The following is a 14665-nucleotide window of genomic DNA, read 5'->3' on the forward strand; positions in this document are numbered from 1 at the left end:
ACCATTAATTAAAGAGCTGAAATATTAACAACACTATACCCATTACCCGTGAACTTGACCAGGCCTGTATGCCGTGGGTATATAAACTTGTATGGAATGTGTATTATTACTCTTGCCTACATAACTAAAAAAGGTAAGATTAAATGCACATAATATAAAAGAGTAAAAAAGAGGAACGAAGATTCCCTCAAAGCAAATTGCGTAACAACTAAAAGTTCACGAAAACTATGACACATACAAGATGGAATGAAACACACACACACACACACACACACACACACACACACACACACACATATATATATATATATATATATATATATATATATATATATATATATATATATATATATCTATATATATAATATATATATATTATATATTAATATATATATAATATATATATATATATAAGCTAGCAACATAAAAAGGGCAGTGGTCAGCTCGATGGCCGAAAAGAGAACCGATAGAGAGACCTTAAAAATACAGAAGGTAATTATGATTATTTTCACAAGCTGAACAGAGCACCATTTAACTTTCGCTGCTTGATTCTAAACCGAATTGAAATAATAAATTGTACTTTAAAAAAAAACTTGAATCCGAAGATTCGTCTGTACAACTCGAACTACTACAGATAACAATTATGGAAATGGTGGACTCGTATCGTCCTTCCTTTGACTCAGGGATTGGAGTAGGTTTCAACCCGGTGCGTCATCAATGCACAGGCTATTCCACCACGTGGAGGAAATGGAAACAAAGCTAATAAATCTAACATTCCAACAAGGTCTTTGATCAATTACTACAGTCGTTTCACACGAGTCTGTAAACCGTTGCACTTGCCCCGCGTGACAGTAAATGTCACCAAGACCATTAAATAGATTTGCCTTTAGAACAAACATTATTTTAAGAATTTGTTCGTGTTTCAAATATTTCTTTAATTTTACACAAAAAATAGGAAAGGTTTAAGGTCATGATATTAAAAACAACAAAATATGCCCATTAGTCCTCATAATAACTACGCAGTGTTTAGTTTCAATGAAAAATTTTTGCTTGTGAAAATCAGTAATGAACAACTAACAAAGGAATAAACAGTTTTAAGTGTTTGGTCGTTTCTCAGCTGCAAACTATGCAAAAATAAACTTAGGAGACTAATACCAACCACGGTCAAAGCCAGTGAAATACTTACACTGCAAGAAAAACTTGAATGTTTACAAAACAGGCAATGGGCGCTAATCGCTACTGTTCTTAGTTTCCGCAATTTCAAGAAGTTTCTTTAACAATATGTGCGATTTTACGGTAGGAATACACACACGCGCGCAGATATATATATATATATATATATATATATATATATATATATATATATATATATATATGTGTGTGTGTGTGTGTGTGTGTGTGAGTGTGTGTGTGTGTGTATATAATATATATCTAATATATATAAATATATATACATATATAGTAAATCAAATCTTAAATTAATTAAAAATTTCTATTTGTGAAAGTAAAATCACACAATTTATTTCTAAATGAAAGCTCTTATAGCATGTGTCCCTACGGACTGCTCTCTGAGCAAGAGCCCGTGCTGGCATAAGGCCAGCTTAATCTCTAACAACTTATAGCTTAGGTCATACGAAGAACATGAAGTCTGCACACCTGTGTGAAGGCTGGCATTTTTGTTTTATTAGAATAGGTATGTGCAGTTTTAACAATGTTTACAATTTTAAGTCAGGAAATAAGCACATTATCAATTCAAAACAAATTAAACAATTCTCTTTAAAAAAATATATAGGTTTTTCAAGAGAACTGTTTAAGCATAAAACAAACTGAGAATATCAGACATAATATTGCCTCCAAAATTTTTCTCATATATCTCTAGACTTCTTCTTCTTCTTCTTCTTCTTCTTCTTCTTCTTCTTCTTCTTCTTCTTCTTCTTCTTCTTCTTCTTCTTCTTCAAAGTTTAACTCAAATAATGGATGCTGTGTGACTGACTTCCAGTATGTTTGTCGGTAGTTCTACTATACTAAGATGAATAGGCAATGACAATTAATTGAATATAGATCAGAACAATGAGACACCAATATTATATCCTACCCTCATGAACGAACGAGAATAAAAACAGCAACGAAGGAAAAAATGTTAGATAAGAGAAACAAAATCAATAATGCTTAATAATAATGAAAATACCTTTGAAAAATTATGTAACAGGAATCAAGAAGTTTATTAATAAAGAACACAATTGTGTGAAAAGCAAAACTAATTAGCAATAATAAAGCTTGATTGTAATTGGGCAATAATAATTATGTACTCAAGTAAATACTGACGACTCATGATCAAGAACAGGCAATAATGACAAAATACATTATGAAAATAAGCCAAGCATAGCACTTCTAGGAGAACATCTAAAAAGGCATAACCTTCCCAAACCCCCACCCCCCACCCTTTACTTTTCATGTGGATGCTCGACAAAACAATAGAACACAATATAGCATTTAGACCAAAGGCCAATCGCTGGGACCTACGAGGTCATTCAGCGCTGAAAGTGACTATAAAAGTCTGAAAGATGTAACAGGAGAAAAACCTGGGAGTTGCGCTGTATCAATTGTTTGGAGAGGGTGGAAAGTAAGAAACAAAGAGCTTATGAACGGAAGTACAGTGAAATGAATGAAACGGGTTGCAGCTAGGGGCTGGAGAGCAGCCACACCTGAAGGGACGTTGCAAAGATCCTTAAGTCATGCTTACTGTGTACCGCATGAGGTGCACTGACGTACTAACCCCCATACGGGGTTGGCAGAATAATAATTCACTTTTGGGCTTACCGGTCATTCATGGCAGAGGATGGGTCGAGTGTTATCACAATATCAAGCTCTACGTCGATGGCGTGCCTAGCCTGCTTCTGAGAGAGAGAGAGAGAGAGAGAGAGAGAGAGAGAGAGAGAGAGAGAGAGAGAGAATTGCTTAAGTCGCCAAAGGGATAGGAGAGAAGACACATTTCAGTTGCATCAGTTTGCGTTGATGTCTTGAAATTCATATCTATAAACACATCAAAGCAGGTTATCTGCCAAGTTTCTTGATTTCTGTTTCCACCTTTACAACATTGTCTTTTCAGCAAATCAAATACTTCGATAGTTCCTCCTGTTCGAACAAAAACAGGTGGGGCCATGTCTGCCCATGTATTGCTAACTATAAATGCTACAATTCCCCTCGGCCTGCACAGCGCACAAACGTGAGCATTTTTTTCCCTAAACACAGTAAACACAGTGGGTTAAAATCAACTACCACCAAAAACAGAGAGAGAGAGAGAGAGAGAGAGAGAGAGAGAGAGAGAGAGAGAGAGAGAGAGAGAGAGTTGCCTTAAAGACTTTATTTCAGAAACGTAAGACAACCAGGTAAAAAGAAAGAGTAAAGAAAACAACTGTAACGGGAGCTGTAAGTGAAAACTACAAAAATATTACAAAGTTCCATCAGTTCTAAGTAAATCTGAAGAAGTTTCGAACAGTTTTAGTCAAGATACTTAAAAAATGAAGAAAGGCCACAAAATTATAGCTTCGTGCAATTTTATTTGCGTTAACTTATTAGCGAGTCATTTCAATTCCTTTGCATTACATAACATCTTCATTGGACGTGAAAATTGCGGCCTTATGTTGCCCAGAATCCAAACATCCTCCCCCAGCAAAAAAATGATCTAACAATTTTCCCATCAGTAACCAAATATTGCAGAGGCTTATACCTTGGGGTTCAGCAGCATTTCTAATTAAACATACATATAAGCAAAACACTGAGATATTATAGATACACACACATACACACACACACACACACACACACACACACACATATATATATATATATATATATATATATATATATATATATATATATATATATATATATATATATATATAGTTATCACAGGTTAGATTAAGATATATCCCTGTAATTCAATCTGCAATTTATGATTTCTAGGTCTTTGTTATGCTAGGGTGTCCTGGCTATGTTGAGTTACCCTAGGTTGCTCTTTTGGTATGGCCCTAACATAAAAAAAATAACTTCCCACTTGGGTCTGCCCCCACAGGTGTTACATGGAAGGAGGAGAAACAAAAACAAAGTTTTGCACAATATATAACAGTGAACAATTAAAAAGACAAAGTATGTGGTTCATGTCTTTAAGAATTTACATATATTGATAAAATCTTTAAAGGCATAGCACTCATGGATTCAAGGAAAGGGATAGGATAAGTTGAATAAGGAGGTTCAAGGGTAAGGTTAGAAAAGGCTGCATTTGTCAGGTGGGTTTGGTTTTGGCCGTCCTCCACACAACTAGGCTACGGTGTTTTTCTACATTCTTTGTTATAATTCTGTCTATTTTGTCCTTAAATGCAATAGGTAACTGTCAGTTTTACTGCCTAATGGTCCGTTGTCCATACCAATTATTACTTCCCCGGTTTTTGCAAGATTAAATGAAAGGCAGAAATGGAAATAAAAACAATTTGAATGACATGAGATTAATTGCAATCTTTTGTAAAATTTTCATTCCTAAAGTGGCCTAAAGATTATGAAATACTGGTATGATGCAAAACAAACTTTCGTTTACAATTACCATACTGTTATAAGGCATTTTTTTTATTTTGTCTATTATGCTGCCATCTGTCTGTCTATATCATAGTTACAATATTTTGTAAATTAGTTACTACCTATATTTCCATTGCTTCAACATGAGTCAATTCAGCACAAAAAAGGACTATTATGTGGTTGACAAAATCATACGGGACTGATAATTTCTGTCAGTAATTGGAGATTTAGGTATAAAGACATACCCCTCCGCCGCCCAAAACACCTCCCCCCCCCCACCCCCCCCCCATGAGGAAAATGGAATCATGGTAAAATTCAAAGCGTAGCAAACTAACGTAACCTAACCAACCTAAAATCTGGACATTAGAGACTTCGCCTCTGCTGCCCCAATCTTAACCTGACTATTCATTATTGGCTAATAGTAAATATTCCAATTAAGAAACATGATACATAGGTGGGCAGGAAGGCATCAGACTGAATAACACCATAAAATGGGTAGTACGGAGATGAGAACCCGGGCGAAAACGGGAGAAACCGGGCGAAAACGGGAGGAAAAAAACGGGCGAAAACCGAGGCGGAAAATGAGAAGAAACGGGCGGAAAAGTCCCAAAATGTTAATTATTTTTGTGAATCAATGTAAGGGGAATGTAACTTTCTGATGGGAGGGAATATAACAATCTCGATTGCAGGACAATGTTATGCGGTCTGCGTTTTGCCAGGTTCTGCATAAGGGAGAGATTTCTCACCGCAGCCATTTTGAAAATACGTCACTGGTAGTTATTTTTGGCTCATAAACACGTGGGATTGTTTACTGTTTGGAAGTACTCCTAAACAAATTGGGCTCTTTTACGTTCCGGCCGATACAGTAAATTAATTGATTATTTTTTATCCTTGCTGAGGAAGGTTTTAAGAAAAGTTATTCATTTCAGGGAAAGTTATTCCTGACCATACGCTATTCGGGAATATTTTGTGCGCTTTTGCTGAGAGAGTCATAGTATAATAATAAATAATAATACTAATAAATAATAATACTATAAATAATATATTGATAAATAATAATGCTAATAAATAATAATATTGATAAATAATAATACTAGTAAATAATAACACTTAAATAATAATATTGATAAATAACGTACCAATAAATAATAATACTCATAAATGATAAAACGAATAATACTTAAAATAAAAATAATAATACTGAAAAAATTAATGTTACTAATAACTAATACTAGTTAATGAATGATAAGACGAATAATACTTATAAAATGATACTAATAAATAAATAATAATACTTATAAATAATTATATAAATAACCCATAATACTAATAAATAATAACAATAATAATAATATTATTATTATTAGTATTATTATGATTATTATTAGCATTATTATTTGTTATTATTTAATTTATTAGAAAGCCATAGTCAATTGCTGTCGCATGAGGGTGAAGCCACGATTAAAATTATACACTTGTTGATGTGTCAAGTCACGACTGGAATTGCAGTGGCATGAACAAAAAGCTATAGGGTGAAGCCCGATTTCGGTTATATATTTTCAATGTGTGAAGTCACGATTGTAATTGCCGTAAACATGAACATAATAGCTATGTGTGTGAACCACGATTTTTTAAAAATAATCAAAAACAACGCTGTAATGTCTTTGTCTATGTAGCAATTGAGAATATCTGGTTTAAGTATAAAAGATGGCTGAGAACTGCACAGATCATTCTCAGAGAGTCTCTCTGACTGCCAGTACTACCTGTATAGCTAGTTTGCGATTCGACTGTCTTCTTTACTCATGATGAAGACCCTTGTGGCAACTGCCGTTCTAACTGTGGACGCAATTCTATAGAATGTTCTGCATGTCTCCACTGGATCCATAGGTAAGTATTATTCTGGACTATCGAACATCTAAATTTATATAATGCGGTATTTTTTAATCCTTTCAGCACATGTGATACGGAGGCCGTATCACAAAACACCATCACTTTTACGTTTGATACGGGCGCCCTACCATATGCTGAACTGAGCATTATGATCCTCAGTGAGTAAAATGGAAATGTACTATACTAACCAGATGTACTAGTAACAAAGAGTTTGAAAACTTACGAAAAACCCTTGCAATTCCATAATTTGGCTACACCCTCTTTTTCGAAAAGGTGCCTAATTTGGGCACACAAATATCAGAAATGCTTATTATAACATGCACTGTTTACTTACTTTGGAATCAAAGAAAATGGTACACCATTAATGGGACAATTGAGAATTAACACACATATATGCAGTCAGTGCTGTACTGTCTATATCTGTGCATTCGTACTGCCCTCCTATAATCAGTGTTGACTACTTGGAGGACCATTAACAAGGACAGTGTATTACAATCTGCATCCGAAATGCAATTTCCTTACCGATTCCTCTACCGAAAATTATACATATTTACAATTATTATTATCCTGTGTTTATTTTCCGGCCGGTTTCGCCTCGGTTTCGCACGTTTTCTCCCGTTTTCGCCCGGTTATAATAAGCATTTCTGATATTTGTGTGCCCAAATTAGGCACCTTTTCGAAAAAGAGGGTGTAGCCAAATTTATGGAATTGCAAGGGTTTTTCGTAAGTTTTCAAACTCTTTGTTTCTAGTACATCTGGTTGAGTATAGTACATTTCCATTTTACTCACTGAGGATCATAATGCTCAGTTCAGCATATGGTAGGGCGCCCGTATCAAACGTAAAAAGTGATGGTGTTTTGTGATACGGCCTCCGTATCACATGTGCTGAAAGGATTAAAAAATACCGCATTATATAAATTTAGATGTTCGATAGTCCAGAATAATACTTACCTATGGATCCAGTGGAGACATGCAGAACATTCTATAGAATTGCGTCCACAGTTAGAACGGCAGTTGCCACAAGGGTACTTCATCATGAGTAAAGAAGACAGTCGAATCGCAAACTAGCTATACAGGTAGTACTGGCAGTCAGAGAGACTCTCTGAGAATGATCTGTGCAGTTCTCAGCCATCTTTTATACTTAAACCAGATATTCTCAATTGCTACATAGACAAAGACATTACAGCGTTGTTTTGATTATTTTTAAAAAAATCGTGGCTTCACACTAGCTATTATGTTCATGTTACGGCAATTACAATCGTGACTTCACACATTGAAAATATATAACCGAAATCGTGGCTTCACCCTATAGCTTTTTTGTTCATGCCACTGCAATTCCAGTCGTGACTTGACACATCAACAAGTGTATAATTTTAATCGTGGCTTCACCCTCATGCGACAGCAATTGACTATGGCTTCTAATAAATAATAATAAATAATAATGCTAATAAAAATAATAAATAATAATACTAATAAATAATAATACTAATAAATAATAATAATTATTATTATTGTTATTATTATTTATTAGTATTATGGGTTATTAGTATAATTATTTATAAGTATTATTATTTATTTATTAGTATCATTTTATAAGTATTATTCGTTTTATCATTCATTAACTAGTATTAGTTATTAGTAACATTATTTATCAGTATTATTATTTATAAGTATTCTTCGTTTTATCATTTATGAGTATTATTATTTATTGGTATCGTTATTTATCAATATTATTATTTAAGTATTATTATTTACTAGTATTATTATTTATCAATATTATTATTTATTAGTATTATTATTTATCAATATTATTATTTATTAGTATTATTATTTATTAGTATTATTATTTATTATTATACTATGACTCTCTCAGCAAAAGCGCACAAAATATTCCCGAATAGCGTATGGTCAGGAATAACTTTCCCTGAAATGAATAACTTTTCTTAAAACCTTCCTCAGCAAGGATAAAAAATAATCAATTAATTTACTGTATCGGCCGTAACGTAAAAGAGCCCAATTTGTTTCGGAGTACTTCCAAACAGTAAACAATCCCGCGTGTTTATGAGCCAAAAATAACTACCAGTGACGTATTTTCAAAATGGCTGCGGTGAGAAATCTCTCCCCTATGCAGAACCTGGCAAAACGCAGAAAAAAACCGCATAACATTGTCCTGCAATCGAGATTGTTATATTCCCATCAGAAGTTACATTCCCCTTACATTGATTCCACAAAAATAATTAACATTTGGGGACGTTTTCGCCCGTTTTCTCTCATTTTCGCCTCGGTTTCGCCCGTTTTCGCCCGGTTTCTCCCGTTTTCGCCCGGGTTCTCATTTCCGTACTACCCGAGTTTAACTTACCCTGTCGTAAAATGGCAAATCATGTCGGCCAAGAGAAATTTAACGCCACTTCAGCTTACCACGGATCGCCCCTCCATTATTATCACAATTTTATGCCTCATTTGCACATTTATCAAACTGCATGAAGTTTGTTATTGCAAGAATTGATTTTAAGGCACTGAATAACTGCAGGCCTAGGCCAGTCTAAGGACATCGTCGGCAAAAAGCGAAAGCACGAAGCCCAAATGGACTTTTGTGTACCTCTGGCAGTCATTCCCGTTTATAATTGTCTAAATAATTACTCTATATCTATGTATTATACACTACCTAAATTCATGTTTGGATCTAAATACACCAGTTAACCGAACACTGTCCTTTTCATGCATTGTTTACATTGCCAAATGCAATGAGGTACTGGCGATCTTTAACAAGTAAAAAAGTAGTTTGTGTTGGATTAAACGGCCTTATGGCATCACTAAATGGCCCTTGCACAAAGGCTAGTAATTAATAGGCATATTATGGACAAACGAACACTTCGTCACACCGAGACAAATTTTAGCGGGAACAACCGTTTTATGAATTTAAAAGACCATTCCCATATTCGTAACGGTATAGGAAAGACTTCTAATGGGTATTTGCACGACCGAAGTTCAGCTGCTATTCAATTTTAAAAGTGTTTAAACTACACAAGCCGAAAAGATTATGTTAGGTCAGTGGTGATATTTCGTTTTGTTTCATTAGACAACTACCCTGACTGAAGTAGCTAATATGTTAATCATCATAACCAATGCCATAACACTGTTTGACTAATATCTTTACTACAGCTTACGCAGTGCAAGAACTTTGAACGTTATCTCTTCGTATATTGTTGATGCTGATCCTTCAGAGCTTTTCTGGAAAAGAAAAGATAAGCTTCAGAGCTTTTCTAAACCACCAAAAGCCTTTGAATGTACCAAAACCGAATTCTTTTTCCCTTGGCTTGAGTTCTGAGATTTTACATTTAATAACTTATAAGTGCACCATCACCAGAAATTGGTCAACACACTTTGAGGGGAGATTGACAGCGACAGGGGGAACAGGGAAATTATCTTTGTCAGTTTTGCTTTCCAGAATAGTTTGAAGACGAAGACTGTTCTTTTTAGAAAAGCAACAAATTTACAACTTACGTATAAACCTAGAGAGGTAGCGAGAAAAATATAGAATTAATGCACCGGACCGAAAACTCGTGTTTTTTCAGTTCCTATAATAAATCATATATGTGTATTCATACCTATACTGCACACATCATATTGATATACATAACCATTACATTAATTTGTAAAGGTTTAGGTCTAATCAGTTAAAAATAAAAGTGTTATATATTACTTAAAAGAGACAATGAAACATCCAGGCACACGTTGAATGCATTATCTTGCGTATTAACACATCGCATTACTTCCTCATTCTTCAGTAAAATATTACCAGTCATGAGAAGATTATACTACTGCAAGGGTAGACTTAACATTTCCAAAAAGGCAAGTCGGGGCCAGTTGCATAATTCAATGCCAGAACACGGTTTAGCTGTCGTCAAGAGGTAAAGAAGCAATAATTTGGGTCTACCTTCATTAGTAAACTAGGCATATTTATCAAGATATTTGGAAAAAGTTAAAGATGTCATTTCTAATTAGTGACTATTTACGGTAGTCCGGTACACGTCCTTCGTTACTATACCATTGGTTTGATTCAGGTGTAGGAAGCGTTTCTAAAGGAAATCCAAGCTGTTACAGCTATTACCAGACCAATACCTTCGATGGGAATCATTAATTCAGGCATAAGATAAAGCAGTTTATTCTCAGTGAGAAGAATCCATTGAATATATGCCTCATTTAAACGCAACAAATAATTCTTTGATTTCAGGAATAAAGGGAAAATGGCAATCCGAAGCCTTTAAAGCTTTTCTGTTAAAGAAACTACTGAGATGGCTTTATCTGTCTGCCCGCACTTTTTCTGTCCACCCTCAGATCTTAATAACTACTGAGGCTAGAGGGCTGCAAATTTGTATGTTGATCATCCACCCTCCGAGCATCAAGCATACTAAATTGCAGCCATATAGCCTCAGAAGTTTTTATCTAATTAAAAGATAAAATTAGCCATGATTGTGCAACTGGCAACGCTATTGGACAGGCCACCACCGGACCGTGACTGAAATTTCATGGACCGCGCCCTATACAGCATTATACGCTGTACAGTTAACTCGATTTCCCCGAAGAAACTTCTACACGTGAGACTGATGCTGATAAGTTGATAAATTGGAAGCTGAGTTTCTTTAAAAAAAAATTTGTTATACTATTTTATCAGTTTTTATATATACATTTATACTTAGACGTAGGATGTGAACATTTATAAGTACGAAAAACTTTTATTATGGTTTTCTTTTAACCCAAATGATTTATTTACAGCAACCATGACCATAATCGTTGCGACGCCAGTAGATCAATCGATCAATTAGGCACGAAAACCAGAGAGTAATTTCAATCCTAGTTCATATAATTCAGATTTACAAAGCATTGTGCTCTTCAGCGAATGTTCAACTAAATCTAGAGCAATAATAATAATGGAATCCCTTGATTAGTCTAACAACATTTTAATTAACTCTACATCAGTTCTGATTTGAGACTGGGTTATCAAGTACTTGTAAACTTATTGATACTGGTTTGAATTCTAATACATCTTCATCCGAATATATGAACGAAAATATTCTGATCACAGGTTCCATCTCGGTTCCCTGATATGACCAGTTGCTCACTTGGATCTCTGAAGATGGTTTCAGCGGTAGCTTGTGCCGCTCACTGCAGTCGCCTGGCTGAGTGTTTGCTCCTCTGCTACGCTGGTAAGTATTTGCACAGGGTGTGGATGGCGAGGGGGAGGGGGAGGGGGCTCTTACCACATGTACACCTTCTACAGAAAAGCGATGAAGATCCAGTTACCAATGACGCGATGTTTTTCTATAACAGTGCATTCTTAATATACTGGTTCATTGCAAAAGAGTGAAACTACCACACACACACACACACACACACACACACACACACACACACACACATATATATATATATATATATATATATACATATATATATATATATATATATATATATATATATATATTTGTGTTACTAAATGTCTGACGGTTATTATGACAGCTCCATAAGGCATATAAAAAAGGGAAGCTTATGCCATATTGTTATCTTTCACTAAACCCAATAACCTCTTTCATTCCTTTTACTGTACCTCCATCCATATTATCTTTATTCCATATTCCATCTTGCTCCACCCTCTCCTAACAATTATTGCACACCGCTCGGTTTTCCTCCGATTAAACCTTTCCAACTTACCTACTCTCGCTTTCCTTTCCAGCAGTGAATGACCTCATTGGGCCCAGTACTTGGCCTTTGGCCTAAAATTCCATATTAGCTATCTGCGCCCTTCTTGCATCATTCCAAGGGGTACTACACAGGTGCTGATTATTTGCATCCAATACAAAACTATCTCGCCCATTACGAACGCCATCTCATACTTAAATAAAAAAAAACATTGAAAATTAAAATAATACTTGCAACAACCAAATCCATTATCAATTGCATGACAATTGGTTTAGTCCTTTCATCCTCCCCTCCCCTCTCTCCACCCCCTCCACTGTAGTTCTCGATCCATCTGTGCAATTGACGACGGCAGATGTTATTAGTGGCGTTTCAAAGCTCATATAACTCCAAAACTTTCTTTAGACCCAGGTTCGTTAATTATCCTGATCACTGTGGGAAGGTAACTAAATAGGTATTCCTTGATTCCAAAGCTGTATACTTGGGATGTTTCACCACATTCCCTTTATTACTCTTTAAATATTTTGTTTACGGACAGAAAAACAGCCAACAACCATATCTATGGATAAATCATTGAATTTGAATTGTGAAGACAGCACCTGGGTTCAGTTCTGGGATAGTTAAAATCATAAGACCTACGTTAAATGAAATAAAACTATTCAAGATGAAAAATACAAAAAATACAGTAAATTTTATAACTAGATATTCACTAACAACACAGTGAATAAGATAACTCAATGGCCACAAAGGCAGACAACGAACTACGTCGATGATTACTTTCACGGTATTAGTCTAAGCCCCAGGAACTTGTTTGTTATCCGTGGTGCTAAGGTAAACAAGCTCTTGCCGTTGATAAAACTGAATGCAATATTCTTGTATTGTAAGACAATGCTTTATCGGAATAATTTGTCTTTACCTAAGACTTTCATTGTCAATTCAAAAAGATTGTGCGAACATTTGTTTTCTTCTATAGTTTGTAAATGCAAGTTACGAACTATTTACCGAACTTTTAGACCAAGTTCTCATGGATCATTGACCACATTCAGCTAAGTCGTGGGAGGACGCTCGCTTAATTATCACAGAAATTCGTGTCAAACTACAATAACAACTACTTGCCTTCATTTCAGAGAGCAACTGTTCCCTGTATAGTGCCAGAGTTGCTTCTTACTATGGTGGCGAAGGGACAACTTTACCTGGAAGATGTTACTCTTCGTGGGCTGTTCCTAATGACCTCATGGCAGCTGCTTCTATTCTCAGTTTAAGTTCTTCCTCCTCAGGACTTTTAGGAAGTTACGTCCTCAAAGGATTCAACTGTTATTACCCTTCGGTTTTCGTGTACACCTCAGAAACGGCACAATCTTGCTTCTTGGAAGTGTCTATTGGTGGTCAAAAAAGAATAAAAGCGGTGAAGATCCACACAAGAAACCATATCTTGTTATCCACCGACGTTAAAATACAAATCGGAAACTCTTCAACTCTAAGTGCCGATTCGAAAAAGAGATTGACTGGGCAAAGAACGAGTACCAAGACTGGAGAAGTGGTTTTCTTCAGTCTGGAAGAAGCAGTCACAGTTTTATGCAGACCCCTTGGCTTTCTGCTGTGTTGTCATATACCCTGCCTAAAAACTGAGATATCTGCTTAACTAACACATTCCCATTACAATGAAAATCGTTCACTTAGGTAGACATGAAATTACTGTATGATTTGCGACATCTTTGAAAACTGATAGGTATGCTTAGACGCCCTCATTTTATCCCATTATTTCAAATGCTTAATAATGTGAAAAGAATAGTATGTATTGCTCTGAACTGATAAGGCGGTTGCTCTTTATCTTGCATCTCACTATTCCAGTGATTCTCAACTTTTTTCACTCCTTTTTTTTTCATGAATTCTCAACATTTGTGTGGCTCCCCTTCATTTTTCTTCCAAATCCCACCCCGCCAAAAAAGGTAAAAAATAAATAAATAAATAAATAAATAAATAAATAAAATGTTGATGAAGAGAACACCCTTGCTTTGTTACGAAGTTTACAGACATAGTTATCTTATATTTGATAGATTTCCGTGATATGCTTAACTTACATCACTAGACTACAAAAGACTAGCAGACAAAATTTTATTGTCAACTTAATCAATTAAAGAAGAACATTTTCCTTACCAGGACAGTGATGCAAGTTTTTGTTTTTTTATTCAGATTCCTAACATTATTTAGAAATGTATAATTTGCAACAGCCCACCATGGACCCCAGGTTGAGAACCACTGCCCTATTCAGATATGCTATCATTAATGATACACAAGATACCATGATAACGACCTGATAATTTATAGAAATAGTAAATGTGATGGTAATGAGCTTATAAAGTTTGTCAGTGTATATTACCACATCGTTAAATGATTTCAAAACTATGATAGCTATTATTGTAAGATTATTTGTGAATCAAATAGAACTAAAATCTGTACAATGAACTGCTTGGTAGACTGACCCAATAAATTCTGCTCATCTGCA

At 35.1% G+C, this 14665-nt stretch overlaps 1 long non-coding RNA gene across 1 annotated transcript; it reads left to right on the plus strand.

The window, feature by feature from the left end:
* The first annotated feature begins 8158 nt into the window (after positions 1 to 8158).
* LOC135218669 (uncharacterized) lies at positions 8159 to 14665 on the plus strand. Its single transcript, XR_010315375.1, has 2 exons — positions 8159 to 11669; positions 13287 to 14665. It is a non-coding gene; the product is annotated as an uncharacterized LOC135218669 (long non-coding RNA).

Source organism: Macrobrachium nipponense, chromosome 9 (assembly GCF_015104395.2).
Source record: "Macrobrachium nipponense isolate FS-2020 chromosome 9, ASM1510439v2, whole genome shotgun sequence".
NCBI lineage: Eukaryota > Metazoa > Arthropoda > Malacostraca > Decapoda > Palaemonidae > Macrobrachium > Macrobrachium nipponense.